The 27474-nt window shown below is 35.7% G+C and overlaps 1 protein-coding gene and 1 long non-coding RNA gene across 6 annotated transcripts in view; both read right to left on the bottom strand.

Annotated features, from left to right (window-relative positions):
- Positions 1-27474, bottom strand: part of EGFR (epidermal growth factor receptor) — a 156417-nt gene that overhangs the window by 127794 nt on the left and 1149 nt on the right. The gene's annotated exons all lie outside the window — the stretch shown is intronic.
- LOC131198826 (uncharacterized) lies at positions 101-27467 on the bottom strand. The gene is made up of 3 exons (XR_009155167.1): positions 25965-27467; positions 4408-4522; positions 101-3534 (listed from the first exon to the last, which is right to left on the bottom strand). It is a non-coding gene; the product is annotated as an uncharacterized LOC131198826 (long non-coding RNA).

Genomic DNA, 27474 nt, shown 5'->3' with positions numbered 1-27474 from the left:
CCTGAGCTCCTTTATTAGAATTAATATTGTCAATCTAAGGGTTGATATACATTGGTTGAAAGTAATTGAGTCAACCAGAAACTGAAGACAATTGAGCAGATCCAATACTGGGTCTGCTAGACAATACATGAAAAGAGTACTATAACCTCATTGATGCATTGGAAAAAAATAACATAACTAAAAGAGAGTCTGGGGAGATAACCACCTCAATTCCTACAACTTCATTTTTAAAAACTGCATTTTTAAGGCTAGAAGATGAAAGAAGCAAGTAAAGAAATACGTTGCTCATTCAGATGCGCAACATTTCAAGTTGAAATGTGCAATACTTCAATAAAAGTGTAAAATTAATTTACAAAGAATTGAATGGAATTAAAAAAACATTGTTTTTATGAGTTTGAAGATGCTCCAACATCTGGCCAGAACACAACTGTATTATTGAGCATTTCAGTAAGAACCATCTGTTGTTGAAGAAGCAGCAGCATGCCAATTTGCACAGCTGCAAGCATCCAACTCTCCCAGGAAAGTTAAAGTTGAGGAGGAAAAAAAAATCACAACATATCACAAACATTTTTATAGAAAAATAGAGGAGATTACCATAGTACATTTTTCAGGAAAATTTATTTATAGTAATAGTACATTTAAAATACAATATTACAATACAATAATACATTGTATTTAGAAAAATGTAGTACATTTTTCAGCTTCTCCGGCATCCATCTCTTCAGTTAATAGTAGACATTAAGCTTTTAATGAAGATATTTACAACCCTGAGGCAGCTTCTAATGTATAATTGTAATCTAGTTCTTGGAAATTTATAAGGCTTAGTGAAAGATAGTTGTTAACTTATGACTGTTTATTTAGTGACTATTTGAAATGATGACAGCACTGAAAAAAGATGACATGACCAAGCGTTGCACTCTCCACAGTTGCAATATGTCACAGAAGTGAGTACATCACCTCACATTTTATAAATACCGTACTTTTCAGAGTATAAGACACACTCCCCCCCCAAAAGAGGGTGGAAATGTTGGTGCATTTTATATACCGAATGCAGCCATTTTTGGCCTCCTGAAACCCCGCCTCATGCATCCTGTTTTCATCAAAACAGGCCCTTTTTTCTCAAAAATGGGGCTTGCATAGTGCTCCTAGGGCTGGGGAAAGCAAAAACGCGACACGTGGGGGTTTGGGAGACCAAAAATGGGCCCAGTTTTTGCAAAAACAGAGCGCTGAGTGTTTGGAAGGCCTGCAGAGTGCTCCTGGGGGCCGGAGAGGACAAAAATGTGACGCAGGGGGTGGGTGTTGGGAGGCCAAAAACAAGGGCATTTTTGTCTTCCTCAGCCCCCAGGAGCACTCTGCAGGCCTGCAAAACACATTGTGCACCCCAAACTTAGGTATTTAAGTATATCTTTTCATATGACAACACTGAAGAAATGACACTTGGCTACAATGTAAAGTAGTGAGTATACAGCTTGTATAACAGTGTAAATGACCACACAAAAGATTGATACTTTGGACTTTATTTGGACATTATCACTTAGGAGTGTACTCACTTTTGTTGCCAGCAGTTTAGACATTAATGGTTTTGTGTTGCGTTATTTTGAGGGGGCCACACATTTACACTGCATACTCACTACTTTACATTGTAGCCAAGTGTTATTCAATGTTGTCATATGAAAAGTAAATTACAGTAAATATTTACAATATGTGAGGGGGTGTACTCACTTCTGTGAGATACTGTACATGATCAAAATTTGGGCACTGGGCAACTGGAATATATTTACAATGGTTGCAGAATACTGGGTCACATGATTACTATTTGTGACACCATTTTTATCATGTAACTGGAGAGTCCAAGGCTCAGTCATCTCAGCTTTATTCAGTGCTGTCATAATTTCAGATGGTCACTAAATAAATGGAGGCTTTGGACAAGCAAAGTTAATGGAGGAACCCTGGTTTACTTAATGATATAGCCCTATGATAGCGAACCTGGCACATGTAGCCATATCTGTGGGCATGCAAGTGTTGCCCTAGCTCAGCTCTAGCGCATGCCAGCCAGCTAATTTTCAGGCCTCTGGACCCACTGGAAGTTAGGAAATGGGTTGTTTCCTGCCTCTGGAGAGCCTCTGGGGGATGGGGAAGGCCATTTTCACCTTCCCTAGGTTCTTGAAACCCTCTGGAGCTTGGGGAGGGCAAAAAAACAGGCCTTCTGGTCCCACCGGAAGTCGGGAAATGGGCCATTTCCAACCTCCAGAGGGCCTCCGGGGAGGGGGGAAGGCCATTTTCGTCCTCCCCAATCTCCTAGAAAACCTCTGCAGCTTGGGGAGAGTGAAAAATTGGTCTACTGGGGCCACCATGCCATCACATGCCAAAAGCAGTGCGAGCACGAAGAGGCATATGTGCATGTATGGGGCGCATTGAGTTATGGGTGTGGGCATGCACGCGCGCAACACACATCCCTGCGACCCCTGCTTTCGGCACATGATGTGGGCATGCACGTGTGCAACACACACCCGTGCGACCCCTGCTTTTGGCACATGATGGCAAAAAGGATAGCCATCACCGATATAGCCGAAAGGTAGTAAAACCAAGCATGACTCACTTAACAAACACATTGTTTAGTGAAGGAAATACTGGTCACAACTGTGGTCATAAGTGAATGATTACTTATGCACTTCAATATTGAGATGGAAGTAAAGGCCTTGGGCCTTCAGTAGTCTCAGCCAAGCACTGCTGCCCTGGGCCTCTACCTGAGCAGCAATGCCCCCGACAAAGGTCCTCTGCCAAGGAGTATTGCCTCAAGTCTCATGTGGCAGCCAGCTGTTCCAAAGCCAGATGCAAAGACCCAGCTGCCTCGGTCACTTTGTACTCTACCAGTCCTGCCACACCCAGCTGACCTTTGCTATCCTTTTCCCTACTACTGATGAGGCAAGCTCAGCCTGGGCCATATTATTGGCAATTGCTGAAAGCACTAGGCCTTCTTCCACAGGCAAGATGTAACATTCTTCAAATTGCACATGTCCTTTCACTAATGCTTCAGAAGGCTTCTGAGACCTTTCAAAATCTTGCACCTGCCTTTCTCCAAACTGCATGACATTTCTCCCACTGGGGTGGCTGACTGCAATGTAGGGAGCTTGAGATGGTAGCAGCAGTGGGCTGAAGTAGAGATCTGAGGATTCAACTGGCCAAAAATGCTGAAAGCTCTGGGCCTCTTCTTCAGCCCCAGTGCCAGTACAGATGCCACCTCCAAAAATTCCCAAATTAAGTTTGAAGTTAGCATATCCTTAAAGTTGTCATCACATAATAATTTATTTAAATTCAGTATCCTAGCTTTTTCCATACTTTTCAAGAAAACATTTAATCACATATTTTTAAAGTAGAATTTTTCTACTTTTCTTTAATCCAAAGGATAAATAGTCATAAATCTCATTATAAAAATCCAATTTGCAATCCAAAGCTTTCTTGTAGTCCAAGAAATTTCACTCTTGGAAATAAATGAGTTTTTCTACTCAGTGCTGTTCCAAGAATTTGCCATGACTGAAAAGATAATAAATAATAGCTTTACAATGCAGTCCATAGAAAATTATATGGCACTAATTTTTTATGTTTGTTTTGTTTGTTTGTTTGTTTTGTTTACATTTATACCCCGCCCTTCTCCGAAGACTCAGGGCGGCTTACAATGTATAAGGCAATAGTCTCATTCTATTTGTATATATATATATTTTTACAAAGTCAACTTATTGCCCCCCCAACAATCTGGGTCCTCATTTTACCTACCTTATAAAGGGTGGAAGGCTGAGTCAACCTTGGGCCGGGCTCGAACCTTCAGTAATTGCAGGCTTTGTGTTCTAATAACAGGCTTCTCTATTGCCTGAGCTATCCCGGCCCCAGTGTATGTCACATACACTGATAAAATATAAGCCCAATTATAATTTTGCCAATCAAACAAAGTAAAGCCACTCTCTTTAAATGGTATTCTCAGTTTAGTTAATGAAAATCTTGATGATTGATTGATTATATGCCTTAAAATTGCTGTCGGCTTCATTTTCTCCATGATCATCTCTAACTTGGTATTTCAGATCTTCCATAGGCATATCAGTCATCACTGTAACCTAGTCATGTCCCCTTGCAGCTGGTGGACTAGTATCTCAAATAATTTTTTAAAGTCATCTTATCACAGAGATTGTCATATTTTGACCTGGTTATCCTTCCTACTCTGTTGTGTCCTCCTATTTGTGTCTATGATTCCTATACTCTGTTTGCCAAAAATGTGTTGATATTATTTTATTTTGCACTCAGTTATTGATCTTACCAGTGCAAGTTGTAAATCAACATTTGATGGATATTCATACACTTCCAAGAATTTTGATGGAAGAGATAGTGATTTTAAATGGTTTGATCATTTTATACCTAGATTACTGCAGTAGGGCCTAGAAGAAATTTCCAATTCATCTGTCTTCTCATTCTTCATTTGGGCTGCTCTGTATTTTACGAATTATTTTCATGTCTTGTATTATGTTGTGTGCTGCAGAAGGCAAGAACAGACAGCATAGATACAACAGCATTTATTGACTCAACTGGAACTTCTGAATAAGGCAAATTCCTGTGATTTATATTCTAGGCCCTTAGGGCCTCAACCAATCATAATACTTGAAAAAGACTGCCCAAATATGAATGTTCTAAGTTTCCCTCCAAAACACTTGAAGTTAATAGTTAGGGTCAACTAAAGGTTAGTTTCACTTTAGCAGGGCTTAATAGAATACAATAGAATAGATTTTTTTTTTATTGGCCAAGTGTGATTGGACACACAAGGAATTTGTCTTAGTGCATATGCTCTCAGTGTACATAAAAGAAAAGATACGTTCATCAAGGTACAACATTTACAACACAAATGATGGTCAATATATCAATATAAATCATAAGGATTGCTAGCAACAAAGTTACAGTCATACTGTCATAAGTGGAAAGAGATTAGTGATGGGAACGATGAGAAGATTAATAGTAGTGCAGATTTAGTAAATCTGTTGTTGAGGGACAGTGTTGAGGGAATTATTTGTTTAGCAGAGTGATGGCCTTCAGGAAAAAACTGTTCTTGTGTCTAGTTGTTCTGATGTGCAGTGCTCTATAGCCTTGGTTTGAGGGTAGGAGTTGAAAGTTTATGTTCTGGATGTGAGGGATTTGTAAATATTTTCACGGCCCTCTTCTTGATTCGTGCAGTATACAGGTCCTCAATGGAAGGCAGGTTGGTAGCAATTAACACAACTATATGTATTCAATAGGGGTTTTTCACTAGCATTCTATTCAAACCACAACATACTTCAAAATACATTGTTTAAACTCCTTCAGTTAGAACATCTACATTCATACTTGCGCCTGTATCTACCGGTACTTCCTTATTTTTCACTGCAATCCTGTGCGCTTTCTGATATTCATGTGATTGGGAGTATTCTTTTTGTTCGTTGTTCAAGCCACCCAGGCTTTCAAACACCTGACCCTGATCCCTGATTAATATCCTCCTTTCCTTAGTATCTGTGACAGTTTGATAAGTTAGGGCCTTTTACATTTAACTAATGGGTGAAGGCAGTGTAGTTATCTTACCCTATTCTTGTTATTTAATATCGCTATATTAAATACAGATATATATGTACTCTGCAGTATTACAGGGCGTTACTTTAATAGATATCGTTATTGGATTTTATTTGTTTTAGTTGTAAATATTGCTTTTATTATGTTGGTTATTATGAATTAATTATAGTGAACTGATTTATGTACAGTAAGAGTTTTTTTCCCTTTTGATCTGTCATTCATGTTGGTGATTAAAATACATACTACTTTGACATTGCTATACAGTAGATGTCACAAATTCACACTTTTTTAAAAAAAAATAACTGCTTCAATTGCACTGTTTCCATTCTAGCCAACAGTTTAAATCAAATAATTGCAACTATAGGAGATGACCAGGCTGAGCCTGAGGCAGGGGTCAAACGTGTCATAAATCATGAGTCCCTGCACGCCTACAAGAGATCTAAGTCCAGTCCATCTTGAATACCTGTCTTATCTCTTGCATATTAGTCATGGAAAAATAAAGACATTTATTTAATAAAATAGAAAAAGAAAGAAGAAAAAAATGTATTTCTTGACTTTTCCCACTTGGTCAAAAATTCACAAAATTTTGCTATAGGTTTTCTGTTGTAATAAATTTACAAGAATTTACAGATTCTTGTAAATAATTAGTTGATCAGATTATTGTAGAAAATTTAAGCTTGTAATAAAAACTTTGTACTTATTTGAATTGCTTGAATTTCCTGATTTACCTGGTGCTTGACAGCAACTTTACTATAATCTTATATCTATCAACTGAATCTATTCAATCAAGTGAAGAGATCTTAATCTGCTTCTGATAGTCTAGGACAGTGATGGCTAACCTTTTTGCTATCATGTGTCAAAAGTGGGGGGAGCACGGGTGTGTGTGTGTCGTACGCATGTGTGCCCACACCCATAATTCTACATGCCTCACCCCCCATGCATGCACATATGACCCCCCCTGCACTCACCCTGCTTTTGGAACGTGATGGCATGGTAGGCCCATTTTTTGCCCTCCCCAGGCTCCAGATTCTTTCTAGGAGTCTGGGAAGGTGAAAATGGCCTCCCACCCCGGAGGCCCTCCAGAGTCCAGAAACAGCCCATTTGCCAACCTCCAGTGGGATTGGAAGGCCCATTTTTCACTCTTCCAAGGCTCCAGAGACTTTCTAGGAGCCTGAGGAGGGTGAAAATGGCCTCCCCCCAAGAGGCCCTCTTGAGGCTGGAAACTGCCTGTTTGCCGACTTCTGGAAGCCAACTTCCAAACTTCCTTTGGGCCCAGAAGGCCCGAAAATCAGCTGCCAGCGCCACATGTGCGCTGGAGCTGAGCTCACATGCCCACCGATACGGCTCCGCATGCCACCTGTTGTACTCGTGCCATAGGTTCGCCATCACAGGTCTAGGAGAAATAATACTGTATAGGTATTCTGCTTTCGTGACTTTTCATTGTCTCTTGAAATGCAGGTAATTTTAAAAGTATACAAAAGAAAACTTTATTTTATTTATCATATTCCAATGAAAATCATTACAGCAGAAAACCTATAGCAGAATTTTGTGAGTTTTTAACCATGTAGAAAAAGTCAATGAAGATATTTTTTCTTTTTTCTTTTTCTATTTTATTAAATAAATGTCTTTATTTTTCCATGTCTAATTATCATATGAAATGCACTGCTCTTCTCAAAGTTGTAGGGAGTCTTACATTTAAAAAGCTTTTTAAGTTTTTTAGAACCGTTGTTGCAAAGTTAAATCAAGATTTGCCTTTTGCTGAAACAGAGGAGCCAATTTTTAAGGAAAGAGACAGAGAATAAACACATACACATAACACCCATGCAAGGGTTGTGGGAGGATTTAACTTAGAAATTATACCTTCTTTATTTAGATAATGTTTAGATAATATTTGTCATTTTCTGAATGTTGTGAGGGCAACAGTCAAATCAATCATCTGCTCACTTTTTTATAAGCATGATAATCATCTCTGAAAGGTTGCAATTCTGCATGTCATTTACCATAAAATGCTGGAATTGTAAATTCATACATACACAAACCAAATACAAATGATGTAAAGTCCAAGTTAAAAAAAAAGTGACCACATTTTTTTCTTCCTGAATACAAATTAACTTTGCTCCTAATCACAACTCAGCAGGATTTAAAAAAATATATACTGTAGTTCCATAGGGTATGCTGCAGAGGTAGGTTTCAGCAGGTTCTGACCAGTTCTGGAGAACCGGTAGTGGAAATTTTGAGTAGTTCGGAGAACCGGTAGTAAAAATTCTGACTGGCCCTACCCCCATCTATTCTCTGCCTCCCAAGTCCCAGCTAATCAGGAGGAAATGGGGATTTTGCAGTAACCTTCCTCTGCCACACCCACCAAGCCACACCCACAAAACCGGTAGTAAAATTTTTTGAAACCCACCACTGGTATACTGTTATAAGAAATTGTAAGTTAAAGAAAAATACAATTCTAAACGCAGTATTCCTATAGATATTCTGATTTAGGGCAGAAAGAAATGAATTCCCACATTTGTTTTAATTTTTTTTCTGAATTATTAACTGAAAAATAAAAACCAATAATATTTTACACATAATTATATCAAGCTTTTTGCACCTAGAAGTATATAAAACCTAAAGTTGACAACTGTTCATAAATGGCTTTGTAAACTTAAAAATGTTATGTTTCTTAATTATATTTAAATCATTTATTTATTTATGTCCCCAAACTTGAAAACTGTCCAATTTCTAGGCAGCTTACAGTTAAAAAATCCAAATATATAAAACAGCAAAACACTTAGATTTATATACCACTCCACAGTGCTTTACAGTACTCTCTGAATAGTTTATAAATATCAGCATATTGCCCTCTGGGTCATCATTTTACTGACCTTGGAATGCTGAAAAGCTGAGTCAACCTTGAGCCAGTCAGGATCGAACAGCAGTGGGTAGAGTTAACCTGCAATACTGCATTCTAACCACTGTGCCACCACACTCCTGATCACAATTGACTCCAAGAACAAAACATTGACTAGAGATAAACCAGAAAAACTTTCCTCAGAAATATAGGACTATAACCACCCTATCCCAAGGCCTGGAAGAACAACTGGTCTTTAAAAGTTTCCTTAATGACAAGAAGGTGGGCACCACATTAATCTTAGGCTGGAAATCATTCCAGAGTCCAACTGAATAAGGGTACTTCCTGGGTCCCATTAGACAACATTATTGACAAAATGCACTCACCCTGACAAGTGGAAATAAGCAGTCCTTCCGATACCAGTTCCTATGCCACGAAGGGCTTTAAAAGTGATAGCTAGCACCTTGAATTGTACCTGAAGCAAATTGGTACCCATTGCAGCTTGCAGCAGAGTTGTATTTTGGAATAACTGGGTCTGCCAGATGGTCTTCAAGTGCAAACCCATATACAATGCACTACAGTATTCCAGATATGAGGTGACTAGGACATGAATGATTTTTTGAAGCTTAAAAAACATATTCACTTTTCATAACACAATGATATTTTTAAGCATGAGATTTCATGATGGGGTGACTAGAAAAAAGTTACATTCCCCTTTTTTATGCTACCCATGACTAAAATTCTTTCAAAAGCAAGTCTCATTAGATGAGGCTATAGATATTAAGCCAATGTTTGATTTTGGGGGATGGGATGTGGTGGTAAATCACTCATTGCACTTTGCCAGTGAAGTTTATTGCTTAATGTGGACTTCCTGATAAGCAAATATGCAAAGGATTGCAACCTAAATGTGATGTGTAGATAGCAATGAATGAATGAATGTATGAATGAATATCATCATCATCATCATTCTAGCCACTGTCTATCCATTGCATGAGGAAGATGTCTTCCAACCAATACCATCTTGAACTTTCTTCTGCCAATTGCTGTTTGAAAGAATATAATATATACTGCTAAAATAGAAAAAAACACAAATCCTTGAAAAATCAAGTTGTATTTAAATAACGTCTTTTTGGTTTACTGCACATGGAAAAATTGGCCTTTAAAAAGTCCTCCTCCATGAATCATACTGGAGCTTTGTTTTTGTTCCTATAGCAGCAATTAGTCAAGGGCACAGCTTTTATATTGTACATTTGAGAAAAGAACTGATATTCTTTTATTTTATGTGTGGTAATTGATCAGATCTGTAAACTCGCAGTAAAAAAAAAAGTAAGGTATCTTTTATGTGCTCTGTGTAACTAAATTAGTACTAAATAATAAGAAATATTTGTTTTGTAGGCATTTTGTAAATTTCATCCTTAATAGATGATGATAGTGAAGGGCTAAACAAAGTGGAAGAGAACTATCATCTACAATTTAAAACTTCTCTATTATAGTTTATCTACAGAATCTCTTTTGCTGATCATATCAGGTTCTCCATTGTAGGCTTGGTGCCTTGCTGGGTTCCTGCCATCAAAGGGGAAGAAAGGAGACAGGCATTTGGAGCAATCCATACCTGCGTATCAAATGGTGGGAAACAGAGGTGGGGGGGAATGGGAGGGGGGAATAACAATAGAAGAAGTCCAGATCACCAAACCAGCTTGTACCAGGATCTTCAATGTTGTTTGCCCTGAGAATGGAATGTTATTAGTTTCATACCTCAAAGTTTCTCAAACCATCTTACTCAGAGGTCTCCAACCTTGGTCCCTTTAAGACTTGTGGACTTCAACTCCCAGAGTCCCTCAGCCAGCAAGACTCTGGGAGTTGAAGTCCACAAGTTTTAAAGGGACCAAGGTTGGAGACCCCTGATCTTACTGGCATCACATTGGCTGGTCAGGGGACTGTTCATGGGGGGAGGGATTGGGAATAGGAAAGAACAATTTTATAATTCTGCGGGAACACCAGATTCTGCCTGATTTGGCTGCAACCAGTTTCTTTCAGTAAAAGTTCCTTTGATTCAACTAAATGGAGTCATGAGTCCTACTTTTCTGAGAGAGCAAACTGTGGCAGGCCTGACAGATCACTTGAATATTTCTCAGTTCTAAATAAAGTATTCTGCTAGTGATGTTGGCACAATTTAAAACTAATTTTAGTTATTAGATTGGTGGGGCTTTGGGGCTCTCTAAGCTTGGTTGTTTTCTTGCAGATGTTTCATTAGCAAAGTATGTAACAGTATCAGTGCAGTTACTAGTTAATCAGTTTTAGCTGTTTGAATCATTAAATCTGTCCAATATCTAAAGGAACACTCATAATGTATAATTTAAAGAATTGTTTAAAATTAAAGCAAACCAGGTTTCTCAGTAGTGTCTTTCTTATTTTAAAATAAGAAAGAAAATAAATCTAATTACTCTTATGATTGTATAATTAATATTCCAGTACTAGATATTACAAATAAAGAAAATTGCCTAGATATTTTCTTGCAAATACTTCGTCACTATTCACCTCCTATTTATCTTCACAATCTTAGGATCATTATTCTAGCAATATGCATATAAAAAGGTAATTAACCCAACAGAATATCTTCCCAAACTTGGGCTAATCTGAATTCACATAATCCCTAAAAGCTATCATTTATTTCAATTTTTAGAGCAATTAGGTAACTAAAACGTGTTGAATAATTCGTAAAATTACAGGAAAGTCCACTGTGATTTTCAAATTTACAATGGAAAACCAGAATGCTTGAAAATATACATACTATCCAATAATTTGGAAACAATAACCAGCATGTTTACTTTTAACCGAACTGACAATCTTGTAGTTTTTCAACATTTCTACATGCCAGAACATTACTACTGCTCACAATATTCAGTAATTAAATTCAAGCTGCTCAGTACTTCCAGAGAAATTTGCCATCGAATTCTCAAACTATTATTGCAATGCATCAGGCAAAAAAAATGAGTTTATGTCAGAATGTCAGCATAATAATGCAGAACTGCATGTTCATTCCCAATGTAAACACAACACATATTAATAAATAATATGAGAGTTACTTCCAATACATAATTCCTTGTTGGTAATTTGGCACTGAGAAACCCAAGCAGATCTTTGACCTAGACACAACATTATTTGCTGTTAATAAGCGCCACTGACACCATATAAAGAAATGCAAGCATTCCCTGTCTCAAATTGACTTTTATTTGCACATTACAAAGGAGAACATAAGCAAAGAGGTCAGGAAAGGAAGCACACAGTTATGATGGATTTTTGTAACTACTGAACAGGCTGAAAGTAGGACAGTACTCATTCTGCTCCATCTCAATGTCTGGAACAGTTGTTATATAAATCTACTATGAAATAAATAGAAATAAATCTACTATGTCACTGACATTGGTTATTTCTTGGTAGCATGGTATCCCATGCTTTAAATCCAATTTTAAATACTTAATACGTTGCTATCTCCAGGCTTTTTCTGTCCTGCATCTATCTCTAAAGCCTTAATGCATGGTTTATGGCCACTAAGCTGGTTTAAATTGGAAAACCTATTTAGATCTAAGAATATAAGAAAGAATATCAATAGGACACACAAAAAATAAGAATCTTTTGAGGCCATGAGTTAACTAAAGTTTGGAAATAGACATGTGTTTCTTATGTGCATTCTTTAGTAGGTGAGTTAAAAATGATTTTCCAACATAAATTAAAAAGGTGTTAGTCTTATAGAAATTAATTTTACTTTATAAAATTGTGTTTGCCAGAAGTATGTTTCTTTATTCAGTCATATAGAGAAAAGTACCATTAGAGTTAGACCACAAGGAAGGTGTCAAGACAAATCGAGAAGAAGTTGCCCTACAGTACTAGGAATGTTGCTGATTAGCCAGGCAATTGAAATTGCGTTTAAAAGCACAGCACCTTATTTTTTTAAAAAAACCATAAGCAGTGAGTTCTCCCACTAACTACTTCAAGGGTACTTTTCACCTTATCTATGTCCTCAGAGACACTTCACTACAAAAACAATACCTGACTGATTGAGCTCATTGTTAAGATTAAAGTTAATTTAAAATATTGAGTGTAGCTGTAGTTGCAATAGATTAGTCAGCCAACATCTTTTTTGTGCTGCAGGAGGAAAATAACAGACCTGCAACTTCTAGCCAGCAAGTTAATTAGGAAAATAATAATAATAATATTATTATTATATTAATAATATAATATAATATATATAATATATAATATATTATAATATTATTATATATATTATATTATTGTTGTTGTTGTTGTTGTTGTTGTTGTTGTTGTTATTATTATTATTATTATTATTATTATTATTATTATTATTATTATTATTATTATTATTATTATTATTATTATTTTGCCTGTATCCAAAAAGTCATGGGAACATAAAGTGGAAAAAGTTATAGAAAATGAGAAGGTGAAGATCTTGTGGGACTTTCAAATACAGATGGATCGTCACTTTGAACACAACACACCAGATATCACAGTTGTGGAAAACCAAAATATACAATTTATTGACATTTCAGTACCAGGAAATGCCAGAATTGAAGAAAAAGAACTGGAAAAAATCATGAACTATCGCAGCCTGGCCATTGAAACTACACGGCTATGGATGAAACATGTAACAGTGATACCCATTGTCATTGGGGCACTTGGTACCACGTCCAAGAATTTTATAAGATACATCAACAAATTGCAGCTTTCTGCAATAACACCAGCTACTTGGAACATCATATATCTTAAGAAGATACTTGGTTGATACCTAGGACGCTGGCAGAAACTCGTATCAACCATCAGCACCTGTCAATGGTATTTGTGAGCCTTTTTGAATGTTGAATTGACTGAGTTTCATGTTTAATGAATAAAGATAAACAACAACAACAATAAAAGTTTAGTATATGATGTCTAGAAAAATAAGAAATAATGGATAGAAGAGATGATGGCAAGGGAGAAGATGATCATACAGTGAAGTGAGGAAGAGGAAAGAGCGAAGGAGAAAGGAAAGAGAAAACAAATTGTAAAAGAAAGAAGATGGATATTAGGAAAGTTGGGCATGGTACAGAGGTAGCAACAGATGGTGGTAAGGCATTAGGGAAAAAGAGCAGGCATGACTAAAGAAGATGAAGAGATGAGTATGGTGAAAGCCAAAACAAGCTGAGAAGCTGGGGACAGAAACAGATAGGAAAAATATTTTGCCACTGGCTTTGAATACAATTATTAAAGGTGATAACGCTGATAAAATTGGGATTCTGTTATCCTTTTAATCAAACTGCCTTACATAATTTAACAGGGGACTATATTTAATTGCTAAAATTTCCTACCTAAAATGCACACATAACTATTGCGTGTGTGTATCCGTGTGTGTGTGTGCTCAGTGAATGGGATTATTTTAGAATGAAATTTCATCTAGATCATTGCCCCCATCAATGATATATAGATTTTAAAAAATGAGAGGGGTGCTAGTGTAACTTACAAACTGTACTCTGGGTTGTAGTTGCATGTTTTTGTTCTTGTTGATTGTAATTATTTCAAAGATTCTATTAATTCTTTGTTACTGTAATGGATTATATTCCTTAAAGAACTGCAGAATGGCATGTACCACAGTAAATAAGATAAATACAAAAAGAATTCCAAAATATAAAGTGCTTATATGATTTTGATCAAAAGATAAAATTATGGAGATTTTGAGGGAAAATACTACAAATTCAACATGAGATTATATTAAATGGGACAGTGGAAGGAACAAAGTGAAATCACTTAAAATTTGAATTCCTGATTTTAAACCACAGAAATGACTGCTTAGAATCCCCCTATAAGGGAGGGTAACTATGTTAATTAATGTGCTCTTCCTGACCCACAAAAAAGAAATCTGATTAATGGGCTTCAGCTCATGAATGCACATGCCTTTTAATAAGATTTGTCACCCAGAAAACAAATATTAACTTTCTCCTCTTTAGATTAGAGAAGAGATATGTTCCTTAGATGTATGTCCATATAATACACAACTTCAGTTTTCATATCTGGTTTTCCAAATGCTCTTTAAACCCAGAAATTAGTACACTTATGGAGAAGCCAAGTGTGTGACAGGATCCACAATCTGCACTATAATACTATTATCTATAAGTAAAAGTTTCAAATCTATAAGGAAGTAATCACAATGCATAGCCATCTGGAGTTTATTGTGCCACACAGATGTTCCCCTTGGTCCAGAAGTGCTGAAAGAACAATATTTACATACTAAGAATCAATAATCTGTCCAAAATTCCTCACTGTAGGAACCTGTTCAAACCATATATTGTAACAGATAGCTCATCCTATATAAATCAGTTAGGGACAAAGTTGAAACTTCATGTTCTCATATAGGTTCTACTATCAATATTCAGGTTCATGTGGAAACTTACGTGTACAAAAGCTCCTCATAAATCACACTGTAGGTACAAATATTATCGTTTCACTGATATTTATCAATACAATTTGCAGAGGAAGAATGAATGAATAGTACAAAACAAATAATAAATATTATCTAGCTTAACTAAGGCAATCTCAGATTCACTGTATTCTGGCCCACAGGTCAGGAAGAACTGGAAATCTTTTTTTTTTAAATTCACTCACAGTACAAATCAAGGTTAAATTAGCAGTCTATGTTTGGAGTAGATTAGCACCATGCCGATGCAAATGATTATCATGTCTGAACTTTTTTTCAAAACATTCTGTTCTTCTCTTGTCTTGTGACAGTTAAAAAAAATCACAGTATTGATATTCTAGACAAAATAAATCTTAAAAGCAAAATAGAGAAAAGTTTTGGAACACCAGAGTGTCTGTGACTTAGCCTATCTGTCTGGATGCAATATTTTTTTTTATTACCAACCATAGTCCCATTTAATGGGGTTAGAATTTGTCTCAACGTGACTCAAGAAACCAGTTATTAATTTAAGCAATCTCTTATGTCTTTGCTGAAGGCAATGTTGAAATATCTGACCAAACCACTAAAACCAGTTATTTATCATAACTCTTCTTCCATCTTTTGTTTCCATATTTTCAATTAGAGAAGAGAGACAGAGAGAAAAGAAGGAGGAGGAGGGAGAGGACATTTCAGTTGCACTGGAGAGTGACACAGTATATAAAACATAAAAGTAAAACTCAGTGTGCGCACGGGGGGGGGACACACAAACATGCACAAATAAAGGTTAAGCATACAAAAATTTCTTATGGGTTAATTAAATGTTCCTGAATTAAAAAGTGCAATACTGTAGTTATGACAGTAATAGTTTCTTAATTTTTGTGATAAACATTGCATTCTGGATTATCATACCTTTTCTACTGTAGAAATAATATTTCCTCACATTTTTATTTAATTTATGTCTGAAAACCTTCAGGCCTTACTGAAGAAAACCTCAGCTAATAATTCAAATTCATTGTACTGCTATATGGAGGGGATTCATTGCATTTGTGGTACTGGATTTTTCTTGCATTTCATCTTCTTGGACTGGGTTTTGGTCCATCTTAAATTTTATTCTGAAACAAGTTTAGAATATATTTATGCTTCTTACGTCCTATATTTTGCAGTTTAGCATATAATGAATAGTACCATATATAGTATTTATAAGCTGATCTGAATAAGCCAACTCTCAAATTTTTCATTATGTTATATTTTTTACAATTGGCTTATCCATGGATGGTACTTTTCATTCTTTTTTAATTAAAAATTCAATGGTCTTCTTATTCACTGATGTGTTTATCACAAGTATATAGGAATATACAGGCATTTTCAAAAACCTACTGCAGCCATGGTGAGTTGGCTGTAGTGAGTTGTCCCATTCCATGCTAGGTCATCCTGTAGAAATTATGGAAAAGACACACCCACAATACAGTAGATCACATAAACAACACTTTATCTCATCCAGTGCAGCTATGTTAGTGAGAAGTGGTGCTTATGGAGCCACTCTGCAACTTGCATTCTGACTGTGCATACCACAGAGCAAGATTGCGCTGTTATGCTTTTCTAAAATATGTCCCATAAACAAGTCTCTCTGGAGACTGTAACAGTTTGTGTGCAAATCTGCATATTACATGTAGCAAACCAGTCCTGTTTTTCTCATGGAGTCATACTATTATTCTTGTTGTTGGTCACATAGTCAGCCAGATATTTAGACTGGATTTGGCACTTTTGTCCACCTATAAAGTCCATCTTTTTTATCAGTGCCAATGGTATCAATGCCACGTGGTGCTCCAGATGTTTTGAGATTCCACCCCAAAGGTTCCTATTACTATTGATACCTTTCCTTTCCTTTGCAACAGTCTACTTCTATTTGCAGTCTTTGTATTTTGTGATTTTTCTCTAGTTCTTTCCTTTCTATTCTGCTGTCTCCAGGTACTATCCAGCCTTTTTAATTGTCAAGTTTCAGCTTGGGCTGAAGCTTCTTTGTTTGAATTCTAAAGCTCCAGAGTTTTAGCTTTTTTGTTTCTATTACTTTCTCTATTTCATGGTCCCACCATGTCTTGTTGGCAAACAAATATATATCTTACGGATACATCATTGTTGCTACTTTATCATGCTGTTGTTTCTAGTCAGTCTATGCAACTTTCTTGCAGCAGCCAACTAATGGTCCATTGTTTCTTCAGCTTCTTTGCACAGGCGGCACTTGCTGTCTAGTGCTCTCTTTTCAGTTCTGGCTTTGTATGCATTTGTCCTTAAGGTTTGATCTTGTGTAGCCAAAATTAGCCCTGTCTTTTTTTTCAACTTTCTTACTTTTAGTCACTTTACCAGGTCTTGTTACTATCTGTTTTTCCTGCTATTTTTTTTAAAATGTACTGGCCAGGGGTAAGTTCTACTTATTTGTACTACCGGTTCATATCGTGCCCTTGTGCACGTGTCATGGGCACGATACAAACAGGATTGTATAATAGGAGGAAATGAGCCTGTTCAAGGCTTGTTTTTACTCTGACATATAACTATAACTTCTAGTCACTTTATATGTCTGAACTGAACTTTATGTACTCCAATAATGAGAAGTATCCACCATCAACATGTCTGATCCATTTCTAATAATTTGTAATATAATATTGGTATGAAATTAGAAAGGAAAAGGTTTTTTTTTAAAAAAATCTGTTATTAGCATCACATAGTAAACCATGGAATGTGTTTTACTAAGTAAAAAGATATTTATTTTTGTTCCTGACTTTGCTCAAGCCTTTCACTGTTTTAATTACTATTTAGACTCATAATTACAGCCTTACTAGTTTGCTAAGGCAGTTGAAGAAACACTTAAACAATTGAATACTGAAAGCCCTACAATCCTCAAAGTCATGTAGAAAGCCAAGTTTCCAGGAATTTAAATGAGCAGTGAAGACGCCTCACAGGAATATGCGATATAAGATTTCCCTCTGGACAACAAAAAGGTTGAAAAAAATCATTCTTGTATCACAGAGAGTTCAGGAGAAAGATATTTTGTTTTGCTTATTTCTAATGTTCTAAATATTCTAACAAACTGATAAATATTAGAATTCTTCTTCATCATATCCTGATTCTCATAAAGAAGACATTTGATACAAGACTAAAATTACAGATAATTTTCTTATAGATAATTCCTACCACAGTTCTTATGATAGGAATTAGAACAACAAAGAATAGTTATGGCATTAAATAATATTTTTCAGATGCTAAGTAGAACAAGCTGTTGATCATGGAAGATATTACCATACTGTAACTCCAGTTTGAAAGACCGTGTTATTATCAAACACAGTGCAAATGAACTAAATAAGCTTCTAGTTCTGATTATTTTGTTATATTATTTTGTAATTATTATTTTATAATTATTATTTTGTATTTTCCAAAAAATGGTCTTTACATTTGCTTTCTACAAAGTTCTACAGAAATGTTACAGTAGGCAGTTGGTTTATTTTCCAATGCGCTGCTTGGATAATCCAAGCATGGGTTATCTCTCATCTATTTGCCAAAGACTGAGTGTAGATTTTTCCTTCTTGTTGACCACACCTCCTTTACTCAGCTGACCTTCAGTTTTTTTCACTCAGTTTAGCTAGAGAGATGTGTGTATCATTGCTCTGGCAATTAGATAGATAGATATTCCAAATTGGATTTTCCAATGGTGGAGCTGAAGAAAAACTTTGTGATTGAGGAATTGTCAGCCAACACAGCCTTGGGCTGAATACGGTCTGCTGCCAGTGGTTGTCCCTGGGGCTCCAGGCCGACCGCCACTGCCCAGGACTACATCTGGGAGCGCCCTGAGTTCTGCCCATCCAGGGCTCCTCCAGACAGCGAGTGATTGCTTTCTCACTGGACTTGCCACCGGTGGGTGAGCTGGTTTCCCAGTCTGCTGGTATAACTACCCCCACTATTACTGCTCCAATCCAGTGGGCAGCTCCGGAGTCACTGCCCAGTCTGCCATGGTAAACTCTAAGAATTTGAGGCTTCGTGGCGCTGGGAGAACAATTGCGTTTTTGTGCCAATTTCCTCAGCTTGATTCACCCATGGCAGCGCCTGGAGAGGGTCTTATTGACCCTCCCACCAACTGTGAGTGATTGGAACATGGGGGCGTTGTGAGAGCTGATATCCACTCTCGCGCCATTGTTAATTATTCACTTTTTAATTGGCAAGTCAAGCCGGCAGAAAGGAAAGTTGGCTTCACTGTCCCACTGAAATTTGGGAATGACCCAGTGAAGCAGCACTGAGGGAGTCGCTTTAGATACTGCGCATTGTGGTTATGGACTGCCATTTGGGCAGGCGCTGGGAAAGCAGGGTTGCCACTCTCGTGCTGAATTCCAGCTGTGCTAACAGACTAATTTGAAATTGCGTGCCAAAACTTAACGGTCACCAGACAGTTTCAGCTCGGTGAGCGGCAGCAGCGCTGGGAGGACTAATTGGCTATTGTGCCAACTTTACCTCAGAGATTTATTTTTTTTACCTCCAGTGACGCTAGGCAGGCAATTCTGCCTTCTGGTCTACCTTTCAGTGCTAAGGTTTTGGTCTTAAACTGATCGCTGTTGCCAAGGCAGGTTGTTGACTCATGGCGGATCCTGACCTGTCCCCAGATATTGACCAACCTGATAGTTCCACCAGAGCCTGCAGGGCACATAATCCTGGTAGTAAGTCCTCTAAGCATACCACCAAGGGTACTACAGGCAAGAATAGACCTTCAACTCCTCTGCCATTCCAAGTTTGTTTGTTTGTTTGTTTGTTTGTTTGTTTGTTTATTTATTTATTTATTTATTTATTTATTTATTTATTTATTTATTTATTTATTTATTTATTTATTTATTTATTTATTTATTTATTTATTTATTTATTTATTTAAACTTTTATACCGCCCCTCTCCCAAAGGACTCAGGGCGGTGTACAGCCATACATAAAAAACAATAAAAATATACAAAATTAAAATATCAATTTAAAATACATATTCGATAATGGCCGAATTAAAACCGTCAATTGACCCAACCTAAAAATACCCCATATAAAATTACAAAATTTAAAATTTAAAATTTAAAAAATTTAAAATCAGGCCAGTCCCGCTTGGATAAATAAGTAAGTTTTTAATTCCTGGCGAAAGGTCCGAAGGTCAGATATTTGGTGCAAACCGGGGGGAAGTTCGTTCCAGAGGGTAGGTGCTCCAACAGAGAAGGCCCTTCCCCTGGGAGCCGCCAGCCGACATTGGGAGACAAATTCTGCACCTAGTGCAAGCTCAAACAGATTCCTGAAAAACCTAGCAGACAACTCTCCCCAAAGGTAGAGAAAGGAACTAGAGGGTCATGCACACTGGACTTAATTCTCACTAACAGAGATGAAATGATAGAAGGCACTGAAGTTCAAGAACCTTAGGGGGAATGATCATACTGTATTGGAATTTAATGTTATGCTAGCACAAGCAATAGAACAAAGTCAACTTAGAGTCTTGGACTTAAGAGAGCTGATTTCAATAAATTTAGAGACAGCTTGGAAAAGATTCCATAGATGAAAATTCTCAAGGGGAAAACAACCCAAGAACCTTGGGAAATTTTGAAAAGTAAGATTATAAAAACCCAGTCTGGCAAAATTCCAATAAAGAAGAAAAATAAGAGATCTTAAAAGAAACAAGCAGGGCTGCACAAAGAACTGTCTGATAAATTGAAAGACAAAAAGGACAAGTATAAAAAATAGAAAGAGGGGCACATAATTAAAGTAAAGTTCAGCAAACAACCTGAACCTGTGAAGGTGAAGTCAGGAAAGTTAAGATTCAAAATGAACAAATGCTTATGACAAAAGTTTGATTAGTTCATTAATGGGAGAAAAAGGGAAGAAAATGATGAGCAGCAGGAAGAAAGCAGAATTGCTTAACTAATTTTTTTGCATCTGTTTACAAAAGTAAAAAAGAAAGTCCAACCTATCAGAAAAAAACTGTAAAATTCAGATTAGGAATGTAAGTCAAAATAAGCAAGAAAATTGTAAGAGAACATCTATCCACTCTGATGAGTTCAAATCACCAGGACCAGATGTATTACATCCCAAGGTTCTGAAGGAATTAGCAGACTTGATCTCAGAACCATTGAACCATAACCCTTTCAAAATCCTGGAGAACTACAAGATGACTGGAAAAGGGCTGACATAGTCCCCATCTTTAAAAAGGTGGGGGGAGGGGGAATGGATCCAGAAAACTACAGACCTATCAGAAGATTCTGGAAAAAATAATCAAGCAATGAATTTGTGAACATCTAAAAGCAAGGTCATAACAGAACTGTATCTACATGGTGGGAAGTATGCAGCAGAGTATGCAGCAGAGTATCCCAAAGCTATGTCTTAGGCCCAGTACTCTTCAATATCTTCATCAATGATTTAGACAAGAGGATAGAAGGAGAACTCATAAAATTTATGGATAATACCAAGCTTGCAGGAATAGTTAATACTGCAGAAGATAGGCTCAAGATACAGAAGAATCTCAACAGATTTGAACACTAGGCCTGTCTAACAAAATGAAATTCAATTGTGAAAAGACAGGATTGCTTGAACACTAAGCCTAAAGTCAGCTCAAGGAACAATATCATCAGAAAATTGATAAACTACACATGGGGAGCTCAACCATCTACACTGTGCACATCAGCTTTGGTGTTGAGTGTCTCTGCAGCAGAGTATGTTGCTCCAGTGTGGGGCGCATCTGCACACATGAAATATTGCCATCAACAAGTTGATATTGCCATAGTGAAACAATATGTTTAGTGACCGGTTGTCTCAAATCTACATCAATTGAGATATTATATTATCTCAATGGCATTGCACCACCAAAGATCAGATCGAGGAACAGCTTTATGGCAAGAACAAACATTCTTGAGGATACAACAAGAACAAAATTGGATTTAAAAAATGGAAGAAGGAGACCACTGAGCAAGGAATAACATTAAAGGAGAATATGGCTTAAGGATTTGACTTCCCTTACACTATTTGGAGGCACAACACACTATGTGAATGTGGAGAGACACAGAGCCTGGCCCATCTGCGGGTATGTCAGCTATACCAGAAACATGTACTAATAATGACTTATTTTGGAGCAATGATAAAGCCAAGGAGGGGGCTTCATTCTGGCAGTTTAAAGTTTGATCTAGACATGGGAGGAGGAGGAAGATGAGGAGGAGGAAGAGGAGGAGGAGGAGATGATGACGATGATTAAGGATCCAATCAGATTTTACTTTAACATTCTAATGAACTTAATTAAAACAAGGTATGCATTTGAGTATGCTACTTATTAACCAAGGGTATTCTGAGAGTATTGCCAAGAAAGAACAGCTGATGTCAACAAGGATAAGAGCTTTTGTGTAGCAAGTCCAGAACTGTAGAATTCCCTCTCCATTAATGCATAGTGTTTACTATTTGATTATTTTTAAACATTACAAAGGAACTATTTTTAGAAGCTGATATTCACTTCCTGAATCTTATTAATTGATGTCTGTTTTAACTTTTACATCATTTGCTTTATTGCTGCTTAATGAAAGGTTTATCAGTTCAAATTAAGCTTTTAGTTCAATATTGAGAAATTTAAATGAGTAAATAAATAAATTGCACAGCTATGGATTGGGAGAGAGAGTAGCAATATCCTATCAGATAATATTTTAAAAGAAAAGGTTTTTGGTTTCTATATACTGTTATCTAGAGTATGTAAAATAAAGCAGAAAAATGAGAATACAGAAAAGTAAGTTTCAATAAAAAGGATCACTTTCTTGTCTAAAGTTTATGTTGTAAGAAGGCTTCAGATTTTGAAATGTTATGTTCTATTTCACTATGCTGTTTTACCCCAAACATGACATCTTCCCTATTTTTATTGAGTTTATTGAAACCAAGATTCCTCAGAGCTTCAGCAAAACCTGATACATATTTCTACGTAAAGGCAATGTTTAATGTAGTAGCTCAGGTTTAGGTTTTCAAGTCCTGCTAGCCATATTATGTTTTAATAAACCATGAGATTTGTGGTGGGATCTTATTTTTCTATGTTGTACAACACTGATATACAAATGACTTTGGAGGGTCAACTCATGATGAATATTAAAGGAATATTAATTAAAGGAATAGAATAAAATTAAAGGAATAGAACTCAACACTTCATAAATCCCCTGGATGAAATCTAGTCAATCAATACAAACCTTAGGTATAGCCCTAAGGATTTCCAAAAATGTTAACAATGTTTAATTTTTAATATGACAAAAGGGAAATGGCTGAAAATAAATTATATTAACTGTATTAAATTTTAATTAAATTTAAGTAGAAATAAAATTAAATAAACTTCACATTACTTTTGTGGAGTAGGTCCTGAAATGCAATCAAAAACAAAATTCAGTTCTCTCTGGGTACCCACTGTATATATTTTGCATTCACAAAGTGCAAATTGGATTAAACATGAATTTCCTCTAATTGTACAGAAAATTAATACCTTTAAGATCCAGAGCAGAACAAATTGTGTGTTTTTGTACATGCATTAGAAATTTACAGCAAAATTAAAAGGTTGTTTTGCATATGATCAATATTGAATTGCAAGAAAAATATATTCCCCCTTGTAGTTTGAAACATAAAGAAAAATACTTTGCCCTCTTTAAGTGATTCTCTTAATTATACTTTAACTCGATGGTGGAAAATCCAAGATTGCTACGTAACAATATTGAGTTAATCTCCTTTTGTATTTGCATCTCTCTCTATGATCATAATTTGATTATATTAGTGAAACTCTTTGTGATTAATTTCTCTAGCCAAAAAAAAAAGTTTGAACATAATACATAGAATTACAGACTTAAAGACTGCCTATTTGTACTTTTTCCAATAAGTATTATATAATTTTAGATTTTACTTTGAAATGTAAACATTGATAAAAATACTTAAGCTCAAATGGTATATTTATGAAAGGGTGATGCATACATATTTTTAACCTTTTTGCCTTTCTCTCCCACTTCCCCCAAGAATGCAAGTAAAGGTTTGTTTCTTTGTTTGTTTATTGTTGGAGAAATGGCAGTTGATTGTATATATGCATCTCTTATAACACACTGAATTGAGAAAAAAAGGTTACTTGCAGTTTTGATTTTTAGTAGAGTTTGAACTGTTGCATTAAATTTCGCTACTGAGATCAGCATTTTTAAGAGAGAAAGGCTCCAGATGAATAATTGGAAGATGTTTGGCATACAATATAGCCTGGCATTTATGATATATAGTTCATTTATACTTAATGTGCATTTTACCCAGAATATAAAACCCCTTTGAAGAACAATTCAAAATTTTACATTCAACAGATTTCTGAGTAAAATCCAAATTCTACAACAGATTTTACATTCATTCAGTAACACATTCCTTTTCTTCTCTAGAAAATCTCCCAGTATGTTCCAGCAAGTCCCTTCTGTAAATTAGATCTGAATGGCCATGGGAGTTGCTCAGGGAAGGTAGAATTCAATAGCATATTACTGTTCACTTTATTCACAGGCATTGGATTCAATGGATTCAGTATCAATCAACCAAGAATTAAGAATAATATTAAGTCATCAAAAATATCAAAATTGGAAATATGATACTTAGGAACATGTTGGCCATATTCATTTAAATTCTTAACAGCCTCTAAACCTGGATTTTCCAAAGTGGTCATTACTAATGACTCAGGGATGATGGGATTATTAATTATTCTTGTTATATGATTGGATGCAGTAAGACAGATGTTTAGATATGGCATTTTTATCTACCTAACAAGTACTTTTCAATTATTAATAAATAGTAATTACTAATAATTGGAAATTAGGTATTAGTTAAAGTGGTATTTATTACATTATTTTAATGTTTGGGAGTTGATGTTCAAACTGAAGCTTTATAAAGGAATTGATGAGCTGCTCTAAACTAATAGAAATTGCATTATTATAAATGTTGCGGTACTACAGTCTTTCCCTACAGTCCAAGTACATCTGAAGCATGTTAGGTCAATAATTTATCCATGAAACATTGCTTTTCATTTGTGCTGATACTACATATCAACTTTCCTGGGCAACTCAAAGTTATATTATTCTGAAAAAAAGAGAAAACATTATGTATTTCATCTGCACTGAATACTTCTCTATACTCTACATATCTGCTGTTGGTCTTTTTACATTATATTGATTGATCATTTTATCAAAATTAAACATTCCAAGCAAATAAGATTGGAATGTTTACCCCAGCAGAGAAACACTTATTCCATAATTAGATATTTCAAACCTTTTATCATTTTAGCAACAGGAGAAACAAATATAACTGTAATCTACAGTGAAACTATCAGTTTTTGTCTCTTCCTTAGGAGAGGAAACAGATACAGATTTGAGGAGAATACTCCATTATGTGTTTCATTGAATGGTAGCTCCCTAATTTTTATTAATTCGCTTTTCCATGAAGCTTATTGTTTAACTCTCTTACATATTTATTGTCCTTTTTTCTTTACCTGAAGTGGTAAATTTTGATTATAAGCTCCTTGGAGCAAAGACTTATCTGTTAGTTTTAATATTACTTATAAAATATCACGTGCAGGTTTCAGTCTTCAGGAGTATTATACAATGTATAATAAACTAATACAAAATCAAAATTAAATAAAAGCAAATATTTATTTATTTAGTAGCCTAAAGAGGCATAGCAATTCTATCTGATATACAATAAATAAATACAACACAAAACCATACAAGAAACAGAAAAATAATAGCACAGAGTTAAGAATCCATGTCAAGAAAACAACACAATAATTACTCAATTAATCAGTTCAAATCAGGATCACAAGTGAAGATACAAATCATTCTATTGAATGTGCAAAGATTTCAAGGCTTTTCTTAAAGAAAACAGGGTCAAGCTATGCAAAGTTTTACGAAGAATACTGTACCTCCAAAATGCTACAAAATGAACCAGGTTGCCAAATTGATGGCAAATTCACATTCCATGATCCCATGAATAATGTCAGTTCTTTTAAAATATTTATCATATTTAGTTATATTTCTTAGACAAAGCAGTTAACAGAGATAATAATGTGATTACCTCTTCATAATATTGAAAATTCTAATTTTATTCTAAATGTTTCTTTTTCAAATTCTCCTTTCACTTTTGTCTCCCAAGTTCTCAATTCAACTCACCTATCCCATCTCAATTCAACTCACACCTATGTGAATTGCATAAAGGAAAAAAAAAAATCAACCCAACCCTGCCCCAATTACATCACTGGCAGGTATAAACTTGCTCTTCAGAGTTGATCAAAATGAAGCTTCTTGATTTTAAGATTGTGCAATTAGCTATTCAGAGAGGTGTTTTTCTTTTTTAAGATGGTTTTATTTGCCCGAGTCATGAAATACTTAAATCGCTTTTGTTTAGTTCATGTAGTATATTTTCTAAGTTACAACTTTTTTTTCTTCCCTCCAAAAAGGCAATGAAAGGAAAAAGAGGAAAAACTCAATTTTTCTCCATTGGAAGACTTCCAAAATAAAGATGATTTGCCTGGAACCAAAACTGGCTGCTTGTTCTCAAAACTTCACAAAGTGAAAGAAATTAAAGAGCAGACAGAAAACCATCACCAGGCGAACATATAAATTACAGGAATCTTTTCCACTATTTCCTTGGTATTTTAACTTATTTAACAACAACAGCAACAACAAAAAAGCTTTCTACAGAGACTTAACTGTAGGCTAGGTGAAGGGAGAAGAAAGTATTGCCTGAAAACACATCAAGCCAAATCCAGCAGAAGATAAAATGGCTCTCAACCAAGTTAACCTGGAAAATTATTTGGGCTGGGAACAACACATTTTCTTTTTCCTTTCCCTTCCCAGACCATGGTATAACTATTTATTTCACTACACTACATTTAACTACATTTTAGAAAAATATAAAACACCTAGTAGTGAAAGGTTTATTTAAAAAATCAAGCAAAAGCACATATTTTGCACTTATAATTTCAAGTCTGTACAGAATTCTGATTCCTGGGGTCAGACATTCCTATGAATCACTGGTGGTTTTCCCCACGTTACAGGAAGAGCACAATAATTTTTCAGCAATACTTCTGTGTGGATTATGTACACTCTTGTGAAACTCACACATCAGTCTTTTACAGGGGTCATATAAACAAGAGGTCAGTCTCTTCTGCCAAGTTCTAATCCATGTTGAATTTTCAAGCACTTGAGATTTACTCTTTCAAAAAGAGGAGTGCCTTGAAGCTTTTGGTTATGTCTTCAGAATAACAACTGGGAGAATCTTGAATCTAAACCTTAATAGATTACTTGCAGCAATATAACTACAGAAAAATATCAGCCAATGAAGTATAAAAGATGTCTATGAAGACACGTAGAACAAAATTTGAGTTTAGGACACATGACACATATAAGGCTCACCATTCAATTAAATAAGAATCTTTATTTATTTATTTTTTAAAAAGCTGTTCTTGTTTCCTGATAATTTTCTGAGATTGTGCTAGCCAAAAACTGAAAACAATGGGAGGGTGACTGTACAGCTCTGTGCTTCTTTTGTTGACTTCTCTCCTTCATTACAGTGACCAAGCTCA

This window comes from Ahaetulla prasina, chromosome 4, assembly GCF_028640845.1.
Source record: "Ahaetulla prasina isolate Xishuangbanna chromosome 4, ASM2864084v1, whole genome shotgun sequence".
NCBI lineage: Eukaryota > Metazoa > Chordata > Lepidosauria > Squamata > Colubridae > Ahaetulla > Ahaetulla prasina.
This window is presented reverse-complemented; position numbering and strand designations above follow the sequence as displayed.